Raw genomic sequence first — 24,254 nt, forward strand, 5'->3', positions numbered from 1 at the left:
ACATGTTGTAATCTGCTCTGTGTCAACAGGTTGTCAGTGACCTATGACCTCCATATTTTAACAGACTATGAATATGACATAGCAGCTAATGTTGTGATTGGCAGAGAGCTGTCCTATTTCCTGCATTGAACGCAGATATCATTACTGTTCAATTTAAAGATTCTGGTATTAAAACAATGGAAAATCACTCTCACCCTCATGCACAGGCAGGCACACCCACGCACTCAGTTACTTCTTTAATTGCTTTGTTTCAATGGTCCCCTATGAATGGTAGAGAAGCCGGGGGTTGCAGTTTACAAGACACAGGTGTTGCATTTCAAACTGAGAAACTCAAGCTGTGAGAGAGAACCCAAACACTGTCACAGGCGCACAGACAGAGGAATATACAGACAGACAGTCTCTTTCTCTGTCATATACACTCAATGCAGGTGCAGCACTGTTCGGTACTTTCCTCCACGGCATCCAGCTTGAAAATGCTGGCACATCTGAGCGAGGTGAAATTTCAAATCTCTTAACATCTGTGACTCGTTCTATCAAAATACTGATTTTAATGTGAGACAATACAAAATATATAATTGTTATATATAAATATATAATAAAGCTGAGGCGCAGTATATTGAGCAGAGGTGTCAAATTGAGAAAAAGAATGTGCTCATCAATGTGGCTACTTTTAAGTGGCTGATGCTTCCCAGTAGGCATAACTCACTAAAAGTCTGACAGAGCCATAAATACCGCCGCTAATGTGGCTATGGGTCATGTAGGATTTAGATAACCCTTCCGTGGCTGCTACACTTTGAGAAAAACTGTTACTTTGTAGCCCCTGGTACACAGTATCTCCCCTGCAAACTTCTTAGAACATAGCTCATTAAGAACTATTTTCACTCGTTTAATTCATAGAGAGCAGTGCCATTATAAGAATCAAATCTGTTTGTTATAGCCGAGAGTCGAGTATTTTGGAGTATGTCTCCTAATTCACTGGAAGAAAGAGCAATCAGCTAAGCTTCAGATGGCATCCGACAGACGACCGATTCAATCTTCTTTCTTCAAGCTTCCCTATTGTAATGTTCCTACAAACTGGCGTGCATGCCGCATTGCACACATTTCTGATAATCTATGCATATAGGCCACAGATGGACGAGTATGTGTCTAATTGAGAAACATATGTGGAGCACTTTAAAAACTAATAATTCTTACAGCTCACTTTGCTTTGTGTTCTCATCCCATTTCTGTCATCATTCATTCGCTAAGAGTTATGATGTGAAAGTGATGCTGGCGTCCTGCCACACCATTTATGAAATTATTCAAATGAGGACACCATGTTTCTTTTGTTTACTGCCTTGAATGGTGACACGGAAACAAGGTTGGAGTATTCATGATCACCATTTCTCACTCTCACTCTACAACTACCACCTTCCCTCCCTCTCTCTCTCTCTCCCTCTCTCACTCTGTGAATCCTACTGCGGCATTGAAGGAACGTCCCCGGCATTATGAGAAGCCATTAATGAGTGTGTGGCGTGGCGTGTTGTGATGCGTGGCATATTACAGCCATTCATCAGGGCCGGGAGACACTTGACAGGCGGACAGCCAACAGGTTGTGTAATCATATAACACAGCCATGTCAGGCCTGCCACGGCTCCGTGTCCCATTCAGGCCTCTAATGTTGTTTTCCTCTGGGTAATTGACGACGGCAGACAGAGAGACCCAGTGATAGATAACATCATGGACCGACCGGCGCAAAAAGATGGCGTCCTACCGGAGTGATGTCATTTCAGATTGCATCAACATTGGGAGATATTTACAAGGAAATCTTGGTTTATTACAACTTATTTTGGTGGTTTTGGCCAACACTTATATTGATCATTAGAACTTCATATTCACCTTGGTAAATGTTGTGATTTTGGAACACGATAAAATCACTAAAACTACATCAGACTGGGCAGTGCAACCAAAATAATGATAATATTCTCTCATTGCACAGGAAAGGAAGTTGAACCTGAATTATTGACAGTCTGGGTAATGATTGAACTTTTCCGCCTTTGCCTTCTGTATCAAACAAGTTTGGTTAGCCTGAGGGTTTGTTTACAACCTGTATGATCACCCAACCGCTTCTGTTTATTGCCCCATCTGACTTATTTTTAGCAATGTCGCCCAGATCTTAGGAGTACAATGTAATTGTTACCTATTTTTACTATTTTTACTCAAGTATTTATAGGAACAATGTCCAAACTACATAAAGAAAACCCACGTTTTATGAACCTTCAACTCACATTGACACAAAGTTAAAAAGCAAGAAAACAAAGCCAGGATAAAACCCTCATGATGCACTAAATCCATGTACGGTAGGTATGTTACTTATTAGGTTTAATGAGTCATAATTGTGTCAGAGGGAAAAAAAACGTCATCCAAATCTATTAAAGAAAACGATTTCAAGACATTAATCTAAGTTATTGCCTTAATTATGTCGAAACATGTCCAAGTAAAAGTGTTACTCTGGTAATTATAGTGTACCAGGGATGCCATCTGACACTGTGAAATGTGTTGCAAATATTCAGATTTTCTGATTACTCTCAGCTGTATCGGAGAAGTAGAGGTAGCCCTGAGGCAGTGTTGTTACGGATAGCAAGTATCCTCACACATATACTGTTCTGGTCTGTCCCTGAGCTGGAAAAGAGAAGACAATGTTCCTTCTCATCCTCCCACTCTCACCACTTTATACCTCTGCTTGTTTGTGAGATGCCTCTTGCAGCACACAATCTAAAAAGGCCAGCTTGTGTATGTGAAAAATGGGCCGTACGACAATAACCACAATGAATATCACCGCCAAGGATAAAAAATGCACATTCCTGTCTTTTGAATATCATCACAGTCTCCTAAACTGCAGCACCCTGAGGTGGAACTCCTTTGAGAATGAGAGTCTTGATTAGATTCATATTATCTGTCATTCTATCTTCGTTGGTGTCCCTCATCCAACAGTGAATATCTAGAAAGACACACAAGAGTTATGTGCACTGCCCTTCTATCCATCACATGAACACGTTTACCTCAGGAAAACTTAAATCTGGAGAAGATGGAAAGAGAGGAGGAAAAAAGAAAAAAAGGAAAAGGGGGCAAAAGAAAAATGGAGGGAAACAACAGAATTACAAAGAAGCCTATGAATAGGATTTCAATTCCATTGGATTCCCTATGAGCTCGGACATAATTTTCAGTATCTAGGAATGCCATGTGACACGAGGCACAGACAAACACACAAAAAGAGTTTAATATTCAGACTACGTCTACTACGTTACTTGTTTGAAAACGCTCTTTAAATAAGAAAATGATATGCGCTAATACAACATCTGTATGGAGTGATCGGAGAAAAGTAAAATGAGTGACCAGCACCTGATTGTGTGTGGGCATGGTTTACATCATCATTTTCCAAAAGCTCATTTTTCCCCATTCACGGGACAACACACTGGCAATTTACGATTTATCTACTCTTGAGATCATTTTTTAAAAGCTTAGTTTTTGGTGTAAAAAATGCCCTCTGTGTATACCTACGTCACAGTTTTTTATATGTATTTCGGCATCAGGTTTCACACACTGATAGCACCACCACAGCACTAGGCAGCTGTACAGTACAAGATCAGGTTGTATCACGCTTTAACTATATTCCCCGCAGTAGAAGGTTTACAGTGGATATGGCTTTGTTAGGCCTATTACTAGGGCTAGGCAATAAAACGATCTTGAAACAGGATTGCGATGATATTTGAGTTGATAACACAACTGTCAGAGTCTGGCTTTTCGGCTTGCTGGCACACCCACTTTCTATTGTGAAAGTTTGTCTGTTGCCAGCGTTGTGTCGAAGTGTGTTCCCGTGTCGAATTGTGTTTCCCTCCTGTTAAGATGCGTAGCGTCCCCATCCATAGTTATTGTTGGATATAAGGGTTGGTTCAGGTTTAGGTATGGGGAAGTTGAAGTTGGACAATGGAGAAGAAATGAGTGAAAGTGGAACCAAGGGCAATGAAAGTGATGGCGGACATGAAAGGGAACTCGCGTTATCCTCTCACGCTGAAGACAGTGTTGATAAAAAGGGTTCCATCACGTTGATTATGTGAAAATGGTTCTGGGTAGGGATGAGCCGAGTACCCGGCTGAAACGAGTATCCGGTACGGATAAAGCACTTTTGCCGAGTACAAGTAGCATACGAGTAATGTGAGTCAATATCCGTAATCGGATTCAATGAAAGTCTCCACTGACTGTGTCTCCGTTCTGTGATAGGCTAGTCACAGTGCTAGTCACAGCGCCTCTCCCCTACACTATTCTGTGATAGGCTAGTCCCAGCGCCCCTCCCTACACACAAAGATTTCTTGTGTTGCTGTGTGCAACTCCGCTCACACGCACTCAGGACGCGGAGAAGTGAACAGCTCTCCCCTTCAGGTCCGCGGGCTTTCCCAATAACATTTAGGGTTTCTTCAGCTTCAGGTTTGTTTTATACTTCGGTTTGAACTAGTACTTATTGAAAACCAACTTTTTCAAACTCCTCCTAGACCATTTCATTGATCTGCACAAAACTTGGCACGTAGCATCTCCAGACCGACCTGACACAATGTTGTTAAAGGGTCAAGTGCGTCATATGACGGCAAACAGCATATGATGTCAAACGGCCAAACGCTAAACACTAACAGTCGCCCAGTTCTGCTGATGTCTTTGTTGTCTTCCTATCCTTTACAGAAGGTTTTGTATCCAGCCTAGAAACCCAGAGTTTTTCGGGGTCATTGTGCTATTAATCCATACTGTTACATGCGCCTCTCGATATTTCCTGACATTTGCCTCTCCACGTTTCACTTTAGGTTCCTCTTTCACACGCCCCTGGGTCGTCTGGGCCAATTTGCACGTGGAGGCTTGGACCCCGTCATAACTGCTTGCAGTTTTAGTTGATTTTGCAGACAAAAAAGATAAACGCATTTATAGGATGACTCTGTATGAGGAAAAGGTGCTACTCTTAATTTTCTTTTGCTAGTAGAGGGCAGTACGGCTTTGTTGACCAGTGTGGCATCTCATAATGTGAACAAAAACATTGTGCTGAATATTGTAAAATGTACAGTATATGTAAATATTTAAATATTATAATTTTAAAGTGTATTAAACCTCTGGTTTCTTCAGGCTTCAATCAGGATGCACCTTGAATGGGCAGTATCAGCAAAAAATTATATTGTGATAAAAATCAATTCTGTTTAAAAAGAGGAAATATATCTTGATCACATTTTTTGCCATATTGCCGAGCCCTACCTATTACTGAGCTTTTCTTCAACTTTCCCTAGCAGCAATTTCTACCAGCACTGAATACCCAAGGAGTCCGAGCTGACCAATTATAACTCTTGTGGTCTCCAAGGGGTATCTCTGTAGCTACAACTGCCATGTACGTAGGCTCCATAACTAAGCTGTAACCCTTTACGCAGAACTATAAATTTCACCTTCACACAACACACTAGAGGAATCCACCCAAACATTACACACTCACACACACTCTTTCCTCAATCTCAACTCCGTCGCCTCACAACAGCCACAGTGTTCAGTGTCAACAGTGGTCACACTATTTGGTGCTAACATTAAACATGCATCCAATTAAAGCTGCAGGGGAAAATACTCCTCTGTAAACTGCAACAGTCTGTAACATGTTTGCAGCAATGATAGGCTTTCTAAACATATTAAGCCAGAGGAGCTCTACATTACTCATCCTGCCTGGCTGTCTGGCCAAATTCTGCCTCAATTGCACAGTTGTTTGATCAACTGTTGGTGCGCTGTGTATGTGAGAATGCGAGAGAAGGAGAAAAAAAGGACATGGATACCAGGCGAGCTAAGTACAGTACGACAGCTTAGAGAAATGCAGCAAAACTTGTCTTCCTATACTTTCATGTGTCTGCAGTCGTGCTGTCACATTCTGCAGCTTTGTTCTGTTGACTGGCAGCGTCTCTCTTTCTTTTACTGTGCATTACCTACTCTGCCAATGGTCGGCGCGTGTGTATTTGGGAGTATCTGTGTATTAAACCTGTCGCTTTCTGTGCTCGAACGTTCATGTGCTTATCACTTTGGCTGATCCCTGCTTGTCGCGCATGCGCATACAGTTTATGTGTCTGTCTGCCTGTAATATACATGCAAGTGTGCGTTTGTGTGCGAGGCAGATGTTCTCCGGGTGGTGCCATTGCTCAGTGTTCACACACCCCGGTAAGGAAGATTAACCAGCACTTTTTTTTTTTTTTCTTCACTCCCCATCTTCTTTAATCCCTGGTAGCAAAGAATACAGGAGGAAAGGCAAAAGGGAGTGCAAATCTTTCTGGTTCAGAGCCATGAGAAAAATGTACACATGCACTTGATGTTTGAATTTGAACCACAATAAGATCTTCAAAGTACCACTTTTCATTGAGATCGTGCAGCGCTGATATTCAATTTAATATCAAATTACTCCAATATGCCACTTAAAACAAAAAGCAGAAAAAGCAGCCCATAGTTAATTTAGGTTAGAAAAGTTTAATTCTACAGTCAGGGCTATGGTTACATAGTCAAAAAATGACAAAATTGTCAAATCTACACTTACATTTGCTTTTTGTTGCTAGAAATCTGTGTAAATAAATTAATCTATCCTCCTATTTCGCAGTCCCGCATGTGCCCAATGTAAAAAAACAAACAGAAAATGTACGTTTTTTGGGAAACAAATGGTTCTTGAATAATAGCACATAGCAGTATTGACACTGGCCACAGGCTGGTCGGCGGGGACTGGCTGGATTTTTTTGACAGAGCCAAACAAGATCCTGCACAGCTCCTCATAAACAGCAGCTGCAGACTGCTCAGTTCCCAGTTCCTTCCCAGCCGCCAGCTCAGGAGTGTCCAATCAAAACCAGCCACATTACTCCCTTACTTTGCCTTTGCGTGCCAAGTCTGCTCCGTGTCGGGAAAAAAAGCCAGGACTAAAACAGAGAGTGTGCACAATCACAGAGCTGTGAATTTAAAGAAAAATCTGTTTACCTGTGTGAACTTTGACCTTGGTGGTACTGCCGCTGTGGTGGCCGCCCCCTCTCCCACCCCACCCTTCATGTATTCCTCACGCACGGTCCTTCACTGACCCCTCCTTTAAGCGGTGATCTGAGGGGAAGGAAGACAGAAGAAAAGCCTGTTAAATTTCTTTTAATGGAGTGCCAGGGAGAACCTGGTTCAGACAGAGGACAAATGTATCACACAGAAATACACCCTGGTGTTGAAAAATGTATGCAGGAAGCCATGAGGGAGTTTGCTATACTACACCATTTACTCTACGTCCTAACCCTGCCGGAGAGCCAATGAACCAGTGAACAACTGCACCACCTATCACAGTGCCGTGCCTGTATACTGCAGCAGTCCTGTACACCCCACCCCCCACGACCCCACCCCCCACTGCACAGGAACAATGTCCTTCCTAAAGGTTATCAGCAGCCTGGCGCTTGGTCAGCCCTCATCCTGAGTCCATTACACACACAGCGGCTAGATTCACTGCCTTAATACACCTTTCTTAGTCGCTCCTCACTGCTTCGCTGCACCCTTTCCAGGCTGATATAAATCCAGCAGAGGCCCAGAACACACATACACAGGTTTGGGGATTAGCCTACCAGCACATTGCTATTCTGTCTGTAGACATCTGCCATGCACTTCAATTGGTGTAAATGTCGTTATGAAAACTGTGATGAAATAACATTTTAGCCTGCATATTACCTAACCTTGATTTTAAAATTAACCCCTTCTCCCTCCCTTTGCAAGAGTTGTCAGCCTTGCCAGCCCAATTAGTGGTTTATCAGGTCCAAAATTTAACTTTTAATGAATCAAATATCTGTAAAACGTATAGTATTACCATCAATCTGAGCAGCACTTTGTGATGGTGGGAATAAGCAAAGTTGTTTAGTTTAGCATGCTAACAGGCTTAACAGTTGGCATCAGTTTCAGTATGTTAGTACTGTCACTGCAAGCATGTTATCATGCTGATGTTAGCACTCAAAGCCCCTGCAGTGCTTAAGTACAGCCTCACATAGCCTTCAGTGTGGCTGTAGACTCAAAAGGCCGTTTTATGGTTGTGCAGAGGCTCTACGCAGAGCTTTTGCCGTAGCCTACGTAAGGCCTTTACGCCCTTTTCCCTGACCCAAAAAACACTAACACCCACTAATATATGTCTTTTGTCTTTACTGAAAAAGGTTAATTGGTATAGGTAGAACAAATGACTTTGCAGTAGTCAAGGGTATTTATCAGCTTTAGCTTTGATCGGCAGTGATGGGAACATAACTGCTGTTGAGTTTTTCGAATGTATCTTTGAACACCACAAGCTGAGTGCCATCTAGTTCCATTATATTAAAGGTCCCATGACATGGTGCTCTTTGGATGCTTTTATATAGACCTTAGTGGTCCCCTAATACCATATCTGAAGTCTTTGTCACAAAATTCAGCCTTGGTGTAGAATTACAGCCACTAGAGCCAGTCCCACAATGAGCTGTCCTTAGTATGTGCCATTTCTGAGTCTGTAGCTTTTGAGGAGGCTGGGGCTGTGGCCTTGACCAAATGGCACTTTGCTCGTTTAAAAGTCATGATGTCTCTCTCTCATTGGTGGGCCAAATTCTATGGGCGGGCAAAGCAGAGAAAGAGGAGGTAACCTTGCCCCTTATGACCTCATAAGGAGCGAGATTCCAGATCAGCCATCTGAGATTTCATTTTCTCAAAGGGAGAGCCGGATACCCAGGGCTCGGTTTACACCTATCGCCATTTCTAGTGACTGGGGGACCATAGGCAGGCTCATATCAATATTAAAAAACCTCATAAAGTGAAATTTTAATGCCATCGGACCTTTAAAGAGAAGGCAGGCATCTCTCTGGTCGATATCTCCACTACCGCGCAACAATCTAGAACTCCAGAACTCCAGGTAAGAGGAAAAATATGTATTCCCTTTAAGGTCTTCTGGCAAAGACAGTCCCCTAGCAAGACACACAAATCTTTTTTCTCTTCCATTGTTTCATCACGTACAATCTCTACAACTGGTACCAACAAGCTTCCTCTGCCCTTGTGGCCATGTGCCAAGAGATTTGATATCAGCAATACTAGAAAGCTACATGAACTGTACGATTTAATCAAGGTAATAGTATGCCACACTGGATTTCCACATGGTAGGGTTTTGCTGAAGTATACAATTAAGGTGTTATCTTAAGGTATTAAAATGTCTAATTAATTAAAAGTTACAAAAAGAAAAACAATTATTTCATTTCCTGAATCTAAAATATCTCCTATTGATATTTAGAGCAATAAATGGATGGTTTAAACAGGAGGGGCATATGGATGGAATGGGGCCCCCCATACATCTCAACACCTGCTTGTTCATTTAATCCATGAGAAAAATGGAGCATACTGAAGAACAAACTGTGGGAAGAGGGGGTTGATTTTGGACTGAGGCCAAAAAGAAGAGGACAGGGCGGAGGAGAAACCCATAAATACACAGGGAGGCGAACATGTGTCGCAGACAAATGTGATTTACAAGGTCTACGTCCCATACAGTGCTGACAGGTAAGCCTATTAGGTTGATATTACCCAGCTATAACACGCACCAATGGACCCTCTTAAAAACGTCTGTGCATTGAGTGTGTAAAGGTTATGGGTTTAAAAGAAAGATTATAATATCACATTGGTAAGATGGCCATAAGTTCTGAAAATTCAATTGTTATACTAAAACCGATTTTCAATTGGTTTTATTCATTCCATTAAATATATTTTGAAGGTGACAACATTTAGCCTAGCAAATTAATGTTTGGCTGCTTTAAGGTCGAGAAAACAACAACTTGGTTTTATTACAGTAGAGTTAGACTGATTTCGGGTTTAAGAGCCAAACTGGGAAAATATTTTTTTCCTCATACTCTAAAATAACATCAGGCTTCAAAGCCAAAGACTGCGAGCAAGTGCTAAAGATGAGATGGCAGTGCATTTCTGCACATCTGAAACTGCCGGGGAGCGATCACTAAAGAATGCAAACGTTTATGAGAAACTAAATGCACTAGAAAATTGAGCGGAGATCTGCAATCGAGTTTCACTTGTAATACTGCAAAAGAGACACAAGACTAAAAGAAAATTGCTACCACTTGAGCAGCACACTACAGATGATGTTGAGAGCAACACAGCACAAAGCAATGTGCTCCTAATAATGTGGTGAATATTGCTGTGAAGAGCTGAACGCTTCGTACAAGCTTCTGCAGACTCCAGCTTTTTTTCCTGTCAGAAGTGTGAACTCTTTCATCCCGGATATAAGAGGCTGCAGTAAAATCCTCAAAGAAACTAATCGTGTTAAATGAGGTTTGTGTCTGTATCCATGACTGTGTGTGTGTGTGTGTGTGTGTGTGTGTGTGTGTGTGTGTGTGTGTGTGTGTGTGTGTGTGTGTGTGTGTGTGTGTGTGTGTGTGTGTGTGTGTGTGTGTGTGTGTGTGTTTTTGAGTGCATGCGTGTGTGGGCTGTTATAGGTTTCTATAAGTCTTTTCACCTTTGAATCTAAACTCTGTGTCAACTGTCCGCTCGATCCAGTTGTCTCCTGTTTCATAATCGTGCTTGGTATTACTCTCTTAACACTTCAATCCTGATAATCGTATCTGATGATGTGGCTGTTCATTGACTGAGATAAACCAATTTTCTGTGCAAAGCCTTTAAAGTGATTCAAATGCTGGAGATGATAAAGCCCAAGTTTTCCTGTTAAAAGCTCTTAACACCACAACGTTTACTTTAGCTTCCTGGGGGGGAATCCTAGTCTCAAGCGGCTTCTTAACTTATACAGACACTCACGCACACGTACACACACGTACATGTACGCGCGCACGCACGCACGGACGCACACACACACAAACACACCCAGACACACACACACACACACACACACACACACACCTCTTATCATCCAAGGCTGAGGAAGCAGAGGAGCTATAAAAGCCAACCTCATCGCCTTAAAACAGGCAGGGCTGTCCCTGGGCGTCTTAACACAACTCATCAAGTGTTCAACCAGAGAGAGAGGCAGAGCAGTAAAAATCAATGCCCCCCAACACGGCAAACAGCAGTCAATGATGTGAGTTGGAAGAGGAAGGACGAGAATTTGCAGCAGCGTCTGGAAAAGGAAGGAGAAGCAAGCAGGAGGCAGGGAACGAGGGAGAAAGTCCATTTTACACTAAAGGGAGTAAGCTAATATATGTAATTGATAACCTCTATGCAAATAGAAGAACTCTAAAGACCAGAGAGTGCAATTTAAAGAAGTAGAGTCTCTGAAATCGATTGGCACTGTGAGTGAGAGAAGCCATTTCCCTGTAGCCAAGATAAAACACTTTACTATGAGCTGTCAGATACTTATCAGGAGGAAATTAGCAGAGGAATACCATTTCCCCAAAACAAACAGGTCAAGTCTTTCTCCTCCTTGAGTGGTCTCTCCCTCTCTTCACTCTCTCACACTCTGATATCATCATCTGTTATTTCCTCCCATTTAAATGCCAACAGCAAGGAGGCAGGGGCCGCATTTCTTTCAAACAGATCATTTGTAATATAAAAAAAAACAGGCAGGCGGGTCCCGTCCCCCGGCAGGAGCAGGTTGTTGTTTGAAACGGAGAGGATGAGGTCTCCGGGTCGCCTCGGCTCCCGGGAGCAACCACAGCACCTGCCAGCGCCCGCACGTACACTCTGACGCAAGTCCGACACAAATCTTCAAGCCAGATCTCACCAAAACAATATCTGCAGTTTTGGCCTGCAGTGTGTTCCTGGCTGAAAAGAGTAAAGAAACAAAAAAAGAAAGAAAACACTCATAGGAACAGAGCACAAAGAGATGTTGAAGCAGCCCACACAAGACAGCCTTGTCGGTGCGAGAGAAGAGGGCAGCTCGGCGTCAACATCAACAACGGTCCTGCAGTCATCGCTCAGCAGGTAATTATGATAACAACGTGTTCCCTCGGCAGCTTCTCTCTGATTTAGTTTCCAAGCACTTACCCTTCCTAAAATCTCCTCCCGATAACATCTGATATGATTACAAAGTCAAGATCCTTTTCAAGGAGCGCCCACTTATGTGCCTCTAATTTGGTGTATGTAACTCTCCCTCTTGTGACTGCTCAATGATGCATCTCATTTTGATGTGTATGCTTAGTTAAGATGTTGCACTGTTTGAATTTTCATAACATTTTGAATGATGCCATGACATAAATGAACCTCACCTACAAGCACCATCTGTTATTGAGTGCTCCACTGCCTGCTATTAGCTTCAATTGTAAACACAGCATTGCCACATGGGGAAATACATCATTTCATTGTGTCTGTTATCATCCGGTTTTAACAGTGGGAGTTTGGCCCTGAATGGAGTTACTGGAGTTAACCTTGTGATTACCTTTGCGATGAGGCATTTTCCTTGGCTGTCATCACAGCGAACCCCTTAAACAGCCAGCGCTGCTCAACAACCCTCAACAGCAACAGGGCTAGGCTGTTGACATACTGAAGATATTTAAGATAATCCCGGAGATGTCTCTGTGTTTTTCAAGATTGCATCTTCAAAGGGGAAACGCGGCCAGCAGCCTCTACTTGAAAGGGAGAGAGATGCGGCGGGCTCTTGTTCTGAAGGAGGGGGTGGAATAGCTCAAGAATGCAATCATGGTTGTTGAGTGGAAGAAGGCCTGTCCTGGCTAGCTAAACTGGCGGGTGGTGGAGAGGAATCAGACTTGAGAGAGAAAACACACCTGTTTGGATAGGACAAAACAGAGTGAGGTAAAGAAAGGACTCTCACCTGTGTGACCGGACACAGGCTGTAAATCACACAGTTCATCTGGGCCAGCCCTGCCTTTTATAATGTTGGGCATGATGTCATGTTGAGGTTAAATGTGGTTAGAGGGTAAAATACACACAAAACATTACAGTTCACAGAATAAGCTGTGTGATGTTAGGCTACAGTATCATTACTTTGTTGATATATCATTTTCTGTAGAAGTCTTGTCTTTTCTATGGATGTCTTGTGTTGTAGCCCATGTCCACAATGATGGACACAATTCCGTTTCATTCACACAAAGGAAGCTTTTTTGCCACATTAAAAACAAATATTTGAAAGTGTTTATTTAAAAATGCATGACCTTTTGTTGTAGTGTGGATAAGCAAATCTGTGATTTATAAAAAGCACCTTTGTTACATGGACAACCAAGTGGCCTTTATAAAAATGGCATACATGCATAATGTCTTAACATTGCAAATGCAATATAGGCAATCACACAACACAGATATATTTAATTGACATTGATTCTGACTAGTTTTATTCCAATGCAGCCAACACACGTATTGTACTTCAGTATGTGCTGTGGACAGAAAGCTTTTGAGACAAATCTTCAGACCTTTCCACATCAGTGTGAACTTTGTCTTAAAGTTATCTCTTGGATCAAAATATGATAAAGTGTTGTGTTTTCCAAGAAAAGGGAAGTTAAAGGTTAATAATCTGGCCCCTGCATGTGACTCATCCTGTCTGTTTAGTACTTAGGAGCTTCCTGTGCTGTTGGTGCTGGAACACCAGTAATCATGACTTGAACTCCTGCATAGCCTCAAGGCAGTTCTCTCTCACAGTGACATGCTTTACATTGTGCATCATCTCAAAGCATTTTTAGATACTAGGGGTGGGGAAATAATCGATTTTTAGATACATTGCAATTCCCTCTAATATGATTCAATGCTCCATTCTGATAAGTTAATATTCAATTTTTATTTTAAATGTGTCGATTTTTACTTAAAAGTCAGAAAACAGAGTGACTGAAAGGGGATAGAATAATGGACAACAACTTAGAGTTTAGGCAAAATAAAAACCACAGTAGACAAAACATTTCATTCAAACTTGGGTGTGACAAATACTGTATATGTCAAGATCCAACAAACTCCAGATTTAAGAAAGTTGTTGCATCGAGATGCATCAATAATTAGTTTAGAATCGAATCGTTGGCCTCTGAATCGGAATCGAGTCGAATCGTGAGGTACAAATCAATTCCCACCCTTATTTGATACTACACATGACATCAGTGAGGAGCTGTGAGCTGTGCTATGTGGCTACTTTACATCTCCCAGTGTCATACAAGTGTTAAAGATGCTAGATGAAATGTGTCACACACAAATTGCGTCGGAAGTATTAAATAAAAGCAAGAAATGATGACTCATATCTGCAACAAATCTCAACAGTGACGTCCTCTGTGACTGCCTCTTAATGAATCATGGAAGTGTTTGCTAACGTGGCTCTGACGGACATAGAATTCAGCCGTATCCTTTCCAACTGCTGACCGGCATTGTGAGAACATTGGCAGTAATTATAGGTCGGGAGTATTTTGACACAGAACACGGGGGTGAACAGGGAAGAACACAGGAGTAATAATAGCAATTTCTAATACAGCTAATAGCCAGCAGAGTCTTTATGCTTCCTTTAAGCTCAGTCCTCCCTCTAGGCTGGCATGGTGACATCATCAGTGTGTTGGCGACCAGAGCCCAGAGCTGGGATCAAAAAGCACAGAGTGAGGTCTGTCTATTATCAGCCGCACATACTGTACGCCATGAGAAGGCACAAACACCCAGACAAAGAGGCACAAGTCACACAACCACCAGAAGGCTATTTTAGAGCGGCAGAAGACGAGACGAAAATAAACAAATATGTCATCAGCAGGAGGCCGGGACTGAGTAGACAAGTTGAATCATAATTGAGACTCACAGATAGGGACTTATTTTAGAATGAGTACCAATAAACAGCAACCTAAGTATCGGCAGACAAAGCAGCATTAGGTACAGCATGGTTACTCTGAGCGAGCTCTGCGGTGGGCCCCTCCTCCGTCTCTCCAGCCTCACTGGCCACGGTTGAAAAATTAATGCAGCAAACTGACAACACTTAGGGCCTCCCCCTCTCTCTCTCTCTCACTCCCCATGTACCAAACAGGATCAATTACCAAAGCTGGGCTCCACTCAGTAGCGCTGAAGAAACAAGAGGCACTCTCCATCACAGCTGTGTGTGTGTGTGTGTGTGTGTGTGTGTGTGTGTGTGTGTGTGTGTGTGGTTCAGGCAGGCTTATGACGAGCAGAAAGAAGAGGAGGCGGTGGTAATAGTCTGTTTGCTTCTCTCTAATGACAGTGGCAGAGTGGATTAGTGAGCCTCCTAACCCATCAGCATCACTCCTCCCAGTAAGTGATAAAGCATGTAAATAACCAGTTGTGGCCACTAGCAGGAGGAAAGAAAAGGAGACAGGGAGGTTAATGAACTGAGAGGGTCTAAATGTGTGCTATGTGAGTGTTAACAATACAAAGTGAAAATATCCGTACATTTGGTCATCTTTAAGATGCGCCTTTATTTTGGAATCCCCACATAATTGTTCTTTTTATTAAAAATATTAGAGTTGTGACGAAATCTTCTTGTCCCCACGAGAATAAAAGTGATGAGATTTCTTGTCAAGGTCAAAAAATGCCTCTCGATATCAGCACACAAGTGCAGAGCATCAGCCTTTAAGTTAACATAGAAATCTCCCCAGCCATTCACCAAAGTTGACTCTGAGTTTACTTTTGCAGAGCAATAGCAGAAGAAAAAGCTGCGTGTAAAACCAATTGTTAAAACGTTAAAGAGTACCGCCGCTCTCTCCCCCCCACATCTTGGCCGAGACACACATTCATCCGCACTCCGCAGAGTGCAGTTCACTGTGACGCTGTCTCGCTCTCTTTCTCTGTTAAAATGGTTGGGAAGAGGACTTCCTTGTTAAATGCTGCAATTAACAAAATGCAGAGGAGAAAATAGCACCTGTCTTCACAAAAATCATCTGTTGAGTGTTTGATGCTAATTTATTTGTGCTTTAGAACGTAAACAATGTGAAACAATAGCTTTATTTCTCGCTATCTACTGTACAATGACAAATTCAAGTACAAAACATTTGGTCTCAATGGTCTCAACTACTGCCAGAAAACGCTTAGTTATGTTGTAACCTTGGTTCTCTGAGTGAAGAGACTCTCTCGCTCTATAAAGGACTATTTTTCTTATTTCTTATTTTTTCATTGACTTTTTTTGTAAAATAGTATTGAAATCTTGTCTTGATCTCGTGAATTTAATCTTGTGAATTTAATCTCGTGTCTCGTCTCCTTTTGTGGGCTGTTTGTCTCATCACACCCCTAGTAAATATTGTATCATAATATCTTGACGGGAAAAAGAGTGTGATTTAACGCCCTAGTGAGTATGAGTGCAAGTGTGTGTGTGTGCGAGAGAGAGAGAGAGAGAGAGAGAGAGAGAGAGAGAGTTTTGTCCGTGCGCCTTCATTTGTATTCAGGTGGAAATTTCGAGGAGTTCCATTTCTAAAACATCAGCCAAGTTATTCAAATGCAGCACATCTGACTGGAGAGGATAACATAAAGAAAGGCATCAGCAGAAATGGCAGTAGGCAGTAATCCCCCAGCCAGGCCACTTGTGTTTGACACACAAGCAGGCTGCGCTGTCAGTGGCAGCACCCATACAGGCCTTATCAGTGGCAGCCATGGGACTCTTCTAATAACCCTGCTGATGCTCTGCGGTGCAAAGACGGACAGGGAGACGGACCAACAGACAGACAGGTTTCAGTTCCCACTTAAAGAAAGAGCCTGAGCGCCAGGCATTTACTCATTTCGTAGCATGCAATGTTCTGACAGCTTCAAACATGCTTACACTTTCATCCAAATGCACTCCAGTGTTGACCGCCCCATCTTTTAACCCCCTGCGCACACACACAAACGCACGTTTTGCATTCATGACAGCGTTTCCCCAGTAGGAGGGTATCTGACTCCAGCATCATTATCACCATTCAAAAGGTCAAGCACAGTGCTTCCAGCCTCTTCTTTGTGATGTATGCCCTTGTGCTATTACCTTTGTTGGCATTAATCTCCATCTGTAGATCCAATCACACCGCCTCACCACCGCGGCTCCTGATGCTCTCAGGACAGAAGCCGTGGCCGACGGGAAACCGCTTATGTAAATACACAGGCTGTTGACACAAGATGGGCAGCAGACGTTTGCCTCGCTGCTATGACACGACTTGTCGATCATGGTACAGATAAGAACAGCCATCATTTTCTTGTTGTTTCTTTTCATTACTGTCACCGTTCATCTCTGTCTTTACATCCTTTCATCTTGATATACATTTCATATCTCCTGGAGCATTTTTTCTCAGCACATCTTAAGAGACTGAGGAACGGAAAAAAATGCACACACAGTGCTGCAAGAGTCCATTTGTAGTTAATGAATAACTAGAATATTGACACCAGTTAATGAAGGTGTCACTCAGATGACGCAAAAAAAAATAGAGCAGTATTGCCAAATGGAAGTGGCTCCAATAATCATTACCCTCAAAAAGGCTCCACAATCAATTGAAGTGTCATGAAAACATCTACTCTTGTGTGTCTTGAAGCAGCCTTGGAGCACTTTGAGCACAGTGACCGCACGCCACATGCCGTATAAAGACTTAATCAGTTCTCTTGTGTGGAAGAGAGAATTCCCTCTGCAAAGGCTGATGGGAACCTTGGCGATGACACAGAGAAGCCTGCTGGCCTGTCAGCTCGTCTCGATGCAGCTCAAATCAGCACTAAGCTCCGGAGAACTTCTACTGCTGCACTGACACGCACTCATACTCTGGCTGACACGAATCTCCAGCATCACTTCAAACATCCGCGCAGTCCCTCAACATCATACTCGACATGTGCCGTGTGCCGTGTGTGTGTGTGTGTGTGAGAGACGGGCTGAATCATTCCAGCTATTAAATTAGATATTGTGTGGCACAGCACCATCTCAAGATAAATGTAGAAGCGCAGGAAAGTTTTAGTCTAAAACCAGCTGCGCCTTTGGCTGCAGGGAAGATGAACTGTTAAAGGTTATATTAACTTTATTTAGCATGACAGTATACATTAATGTGTTGCAATTGTCTGTGTTGTAATTGTCATTTGTTGCATCAATGCAACAAATGTCTATCTAACCTAATAGCTAAACTCAGCCAAGCTATTTATGTTCTAGACATATTTTAATTTGATTAATAAAACATAAACCTATGATAATATCAATGAGAATTTTATAATTTATGTCTTAGAAGTCTTGAAACACTTTCCTTTGATGAGAACAGATAACAGACAACACGCTGATGCTAATTGTCGCAATCTGTTGCAAGCATCATCTTTAAAATGCACAACATACAAGCCCTGGATAAGGAGAGCTTTAGGAAATCAATACAAAGCCCTAATTCCTTTGACAGATATTATCAACTCAAGATGGTGACTGATATTTTATGTGCCACCAAATTGCTAGGAGAGAGGTTTTTAATAATTGATGGTGCTGGAGCAGGGAGATTTTTAACCACTCTCCTTCTGTTATCAATCATTAATGGAGTTTCCATCAAAAACACTTCAACCGCTCAAGTATCAAACCTCTCTTGAAGGTGGAGGGCCCACATTCAAACATCCCACTTAATCAGAGGTCACACATTGACTCTCCCTTACTCTCATTTCCGCTTGTGTAAATTAGGATAATAACAGCCCAAATTGCAAAATTGTTCACGGCGTAAGTGTAAAAGTAGGCATTTCAGCTGAGGTCTTCTTGTTAGTGATGAGGGTTAATAGGAAAATTTTGTTTTTTAAAATGTTTAAATGGGGGGAGGGAGACAGCCTGCCAACCAGCGTCTTTACTTGTTTTTGTCTCTTTGCCATTTACGTATATGCAGAGCTGTAAAAAGCTTGATCTATCTACTGTATCTGGCTCACTCTGCTCTGTGAAGCTGCAAGGCCTGCATGGTCAATGTCATACAGGACGCGTTGTGCATCGGCGACACTCGCAGAGCCTTAACACTGATGTTACCCTTTAAAAACAACCACAAGGTTACAGACAGTGCTGCATGTGCACGTAAAGAGGCAGGCACACACACACACACACACACACACACACACACACACACACACACACCAGAGTCAGCTAGAGTTTACTGCTTTGGACTGACTTTAAGGGATCAGCCAAGATCCTTCTATCTCAAAGTCCGCCACCCAGCTAGGGTAACTTTGTGTAAAATGTACTTATGTAACTGCATTATCTTCTATATAGACTACATGAGCACGGCAGCTAAGTGATAGCAGAAATGATAGAGTGTTCGTAATTACACATCAAGATGGTTTTGACAGTGTTCGTTGTGCCAGTGATCAGTGTCATGGCACAGTGCCAGCAGCGACTCGTTCTGTTTGATTTGTAGCTGCAGCTGAGTAGCGGGTTATACACAAGGAGAGCTGCAGTGGCACTCTTTCACTTTCTCTACTTCCCTTCCTCCTTCTGCCAGCCCTCACCACACCCACACTCGCACTGTCCTGTTTCACTGGCCCGACCTTGCCTGTCATCAGTATAAAACACCTTTTCCAGGCTGCTGCATTACAGGCACACAGAGAGTACACTTAATAGGATTCTTCTGGTTTAAAGAGTGAAAGGTATAAGCTAGTGTTTACCATGTATACCATCTTATTTAAGCATGTGAGCAGGTCAACATGTGCTACTTCTACTACTAGCATCAGATTGTTCATTTGATGATGACCTGATGATGACTTGATGATGGCGATCACCAAAGTTATTGCACTTCAATTCAAATTTCAGGCCAATTCATCTGGTAGTTGTTGACATTTTTCACTCTGGCCAAAGTGGTGGACGGACCGACAGACCGTCAGTCATCCCTAGAGCCATGCCGCTACCATGGTTAGAAATTGAAACCATTCACTTTGTAGTCACTGATGTTATGAGATACATTATGAAAAAATAAGATATCAAGGTGAATGGTCAATATTGAGCACAGACCTATTAAAGAGTAATTTATACATTAAGCAGCCCTGGCTGTGGTACTGTAAATGAACAGAACTAAAGCACAAAGCAAGCAATATTTGCTTAGTGAACGTTTTCTAAAATTTGCAGGATTTTTTAATGGCGCGAAAGTGTACGTTGTCTTCTAATGTTCGCAGTGCCGCAGTGCTACTGAAGGCATAGTCTTTACAGTGAATATGTACAGTATATTAACTCACAAAGTATTTTATGTGAACATCTATTTTCAATATGTCTGTTCTCTCTGCACTTGACAAAGCATTTACATTCAGAACAGCGAGGCATGATGGACTTGGGCTCCTGCCAACTAAGTGTCACAGGTCAATTATCTTTCAAAAGATAACAGCCGTGTCTGCCATGTATCTAATCTGGGCTTGATTTCCATCTCAGGGATTTATTTTACGTAAACAAGATGTTAAGGTATTTCTTTTGAAAGGGGACTTATCTGCTCGTCACACGTGCTAGCCTTTTACTTTTGTGACTCTGCTGACTCACATGAGATGAGCTGAATCAAAGCAGCTTCCGATTCAGAAGTATGCATGAGGCTTTGAGTTAACCAAATGGGTCAACAGCTTTATCATGAAGGACCATACCCGATAGTTTTGTAGCATGATTTAAAACATCTGAATCGCTGGCCTTTTTTCCAAAGGCTCGTTTACCAGATCAGAGCTTTGTATTAAGAATGGGGTTGTCATCGTCCTCTGCCACAGACAAACAAATAGCAAATAGTCGGATAATCAGGCTAGTGGTTTTGCATGTTGAGCCCCTTAGAGTGCCCATGTTATGCTCATTTTCACGTTCATTATTGTATTTTGAGGTTGTACCAGAATAGGTTTGCATGGTTTCATTTTCAAAAAACACCATATTTTTGTTGTACTGCACATTGCTGCACATCCTTTATTCACTCTGTGTTTAGGTCTCTGTTTTAGCTACAGAGTGAGACATCTCACTTCTTTACTATCTTTGTTGGAAGTCGCACATGCTACTAGCCAAGACGAGGTGGCTAACCGTCGCAATGCTAGCACTAGCATGCTACGGTTAGCCACCTCGTCTCGGCTAGTTAAATAGAAAGCCACGGAGATCTCTTTGTATCACACTCAAAACAGCATGGATATTTTTTCCAAGTTTTAATGCGTGTAGAACCACCAGAGACACAAAATAACCCCAAATCCCAGAAAAAAAGGGATTTTTTCATAATATGGGAACTTTAATAATCGCAAACCATTTTTTTATTACACCAGAAGTGTAAAGAAGTTTACTTTCAGATGTCCTTTCTCTTTTTTTCAGACAGCCCATCAAATTAACTTGAATATCATGTTTCTCTACAACCATTTTCAAAACTCTCCAACATCTGAGAGCTGACAGTCGAATGCTGGAAAGATTTGCACTGACAAGCTGCGTTGTCAGAAAATCAAATCAGAATGGCAAGTGAGTAAACATGGATGTGAAAAGGAGCATGTGCATTTAGATGTTTCTTGCTTTACAAAGGTTGCTCTCAGGTCTCAGATGTTGTAGCATCTTTAAATACAGCGGCAGGAGGAGTTTTTACTCTGCATCAATCACATCACTATGTTCAGATAACATAACTTAAGGGCAAAAGAATACTGTATGTGGTGTGATAGAATAGCTATCTCAATCAAGTTCAAGTCCCTGCACGTTAAAGTTAATTATTTAGTAAAAGAACAGAACCAAATGGGAACCTAGAAGGTTAGAAATCCATCTGAAAATGTATGGTAAATACAGTGCAGGTGAGTAATGGGATACAACATGAAAACACATTTTCCATTTTCCCATGAACATTTGAGCTGAGCATTTACAAATCTTGTCATTTGGCATGAACTCAACTGTTTTGAGTAAAAAACTGCAACTGCAACACCAATAAATGTCAAAACACTGAGTAGAATTAATCCACAGCCATTAATCTCTCAAGAAGGTATGTGAAGTATCAAATTTGGCAGACACTGGGTATGTCAATCCACAGTTACACCCTCTCAAACACAACTGAACAGCCGCAATTAACACCCTTTTATTCATTCTGTCATTGGTTTTGTCATTAATGGTGCTGCCCCAGGCACAAAGATCCAGTTTAACTGTCAAAATCCTCCTTTCAGATCAAATGTGCATCATCGCAGCTGACGAACAGCCTGATAAAACTGACGTTTCGCTCTGCTCTTTGCACCTGCAAGTCTGAGAAAGAGCTTCATCGGGAAGACATGGGACACTGCCAGCCCGCTTGACTCACACAGTCCAAACGACAGACGCTCCACATAGAGAAAACAGCTTAATACCCTGGTGTGTGTGCGGCTGTGTGCAATGTGAATTTTAATGAGAGACAGAGAAACATAGAGACATAGAAAGACCAAATCACAGAGATAGAGTTCTCAGATTGTCTCCCACGATATCTGGACGGGCGGCTGCTACTCTTCATGACCCCGATGCTTCGAGCCACAGATCAGATCAGGGACACAGTGTGACAGATGTCTGCCCTGGCGCTCTGTTCCAGGCATGAGTGCTGCTGGCACACACACCAAAGAAGAGGGGGGAGGGAAAGCAAAAACGGAGGGAATGGGGTGGGCACAGAGGAGAAGAAGGATGGCGTAAATAAGGAGAGGAGAAAAAAGAGGAAAAACGGAGGGAGGGGAGAGACGGGAGCAGAGTTTGCCCTGGGAAATCAGACGTCACGCCACACAGACTTAATCGGCAGGATGAGATCTACTTTGTCATGTTTCTGTCAGACAGCAACCAGTTTGGTCCGAAAGTGACACTACAAGTTTAGACATACCTCGAGCTGTGACTCCCTCCCTGACTGACCTGGGGGAGGAACACGAGACCTTACATGCACTTTATCATCATTAGTTTTTTGTTGTTTGTTTTTTTTAAATCGGTTCAGCATCACTGGCGGGAAGGCAGTCGCACACTGAATAATAAACCTCAGCATGAAAAACACACAAGCCCCGTGTCTGAACCTACAGTAAAAAGGCTGATATAACTAAAGAAGAGAGTGTTCAGAAGCCATTGATGCCTCCACACAAAACTCAACATGACCTCCACACAATGACTCTCCCACTCTACTTTTGCTTTGAGGAGCAACACGCAAAAAAGGAGATGAGAAGAGAGAAGAAAGGAGCTAATTATAGCCTCACAGCAGGATGGCCAGAAACAAACTTGATTATCATCATCGTCAAGAAGGCACAAAGGAAACCTGCCGCCTCCCCCCTTCCACCACAATCCAATAGAGAGGCTTTTAGCCTTCGTAATGATTTACAAAGTGACAAGTCAAACAGATTTACTGTGACAGCCTGAAAGGGACCAGCACGAACACTATCATTGCTCACGTGACAAGACCTTCTTGCCCTTCTCCAATTCCCCTTTCCTCTGCCACCTCCCCTTTCTTGAGCCCCTACTCCCGCCTGTTCCAGGGGACAGCGAAAAATGAGGCTGGCTCAATAGAGGCAAGCAACAAGCCTATTCAATTCCCCTCTCGCACAACACGAGCCCCCTTCAAACGAGAGGGAAAAGCTCTGCTTTGTGGAAGTTAGTTACTTAAAGTGACAGTCCCCCAGATAAGGATTGGGTCACAGAAACGTAGTGGCACAGAGTAAACGGCGATACCTTTGTACAATTTTAACACCATTACCCAAGGTTTATCAGACTTAATGAGCCATGAACGTGAAGTGAAATTTTCAGCTTGCGGGAGCAGCTGACAACATTTTTACAGCAGCCTTGGCCCTTCCAGTGGCCATGAAACACTATTAAAAACGCTTATTAATCTGCGAAGGAAGATCATTAAAAATGGAAAACATACGGAAATCATTGCACCACACATTTCATTATTATTACTTTTTGAATAAAGATCCATCCATTTTGAGTGTGCGATCCATAGTCATAGGAAGGTATCTTTTGTGCCCTGAGTGACAGGATCTACATTTGACTTTTATTTCCGTAGCCCTGAAGTACGGAGCAAATTTATGTTTGAGTAGCATCAGTCCCTCCAGGTCTGAGACGCTTTGCCTGGTGCAGTACTCATTTTTTTCTGGAAGGTGAAAAACACCTTGGCTGTCCTCTGTTTGAAAACAGAGCCACCCCTAAAACCATCAGAGCTGGCAGCAGAGAGACGTGTGCGAAGAATTCTCAAGGAGCAGAGACCCTCGGGCTATGCAGATTCAGTTTCCCCCTTTCTGGCTTCCAAAAACAAAGGAATTCCAGAGAAAATCAGGGCAGGACCTCACCCCAAGCCACCACTACTGCTACTACCCCCACCTCCCTCTCTATTGCACACACACACACACACACACACACATACACACAGCACAGCAAAGGTGATTTCACGCAACCATCAATAAGACACACCTCCTCGTTTGTTATACAATCATGTGGATATCCTGGGAGACGTGGCTACAGA

At 42.6% G+C, this 24,254-nt stretch overlaps 1 protein-coding gene across 6 annotated transcripts in view; it reads right to left on the reverse strand.

Moving 5' to 3' along the window:
- The window catches only part of zmiz1a (zinc finger, MIZ-type containing 1a), a 102,105-nt gene that overhangs the window by 69,938 nt on the left and 7,913 nt on the right, over positions 1-24,254 (reverse strand). For 5 of the 6 annotated variants that reach the window (XM_032541860.1, XM_032541859.1, XM_032541857.1 and 2 more), the window contains exon 2: positions 7,006-7,122. The exons of the other annotated variant lie outside the window; for it this stretch is intronic. The gene's annotated coding sequence lies outside the window, so the exon portion shown is untranslated. The remainder of the gene's footprint in view (positions 1-7,005; positions 7,123-24,254) is intronic. 6 annotated transcript variants of the gene reach the window in all.

The sequence above is a fragment of the Etheostoma spectabile genome, chromosome 17 (genome assembly GCF_008692095.1).
Source record: "Etheostoma spectabile isolate EspeVRDwgs_2016 chromosome 17, UIUC_Espe_1.0, whole genome shotgun sequence".
Taxonomy (NCBI): Eukaryota; Metazoa; Chordata; class Actinopteri; order Perciformes; family Percidae; genus Etheostoma; species Etheostoma spectabile.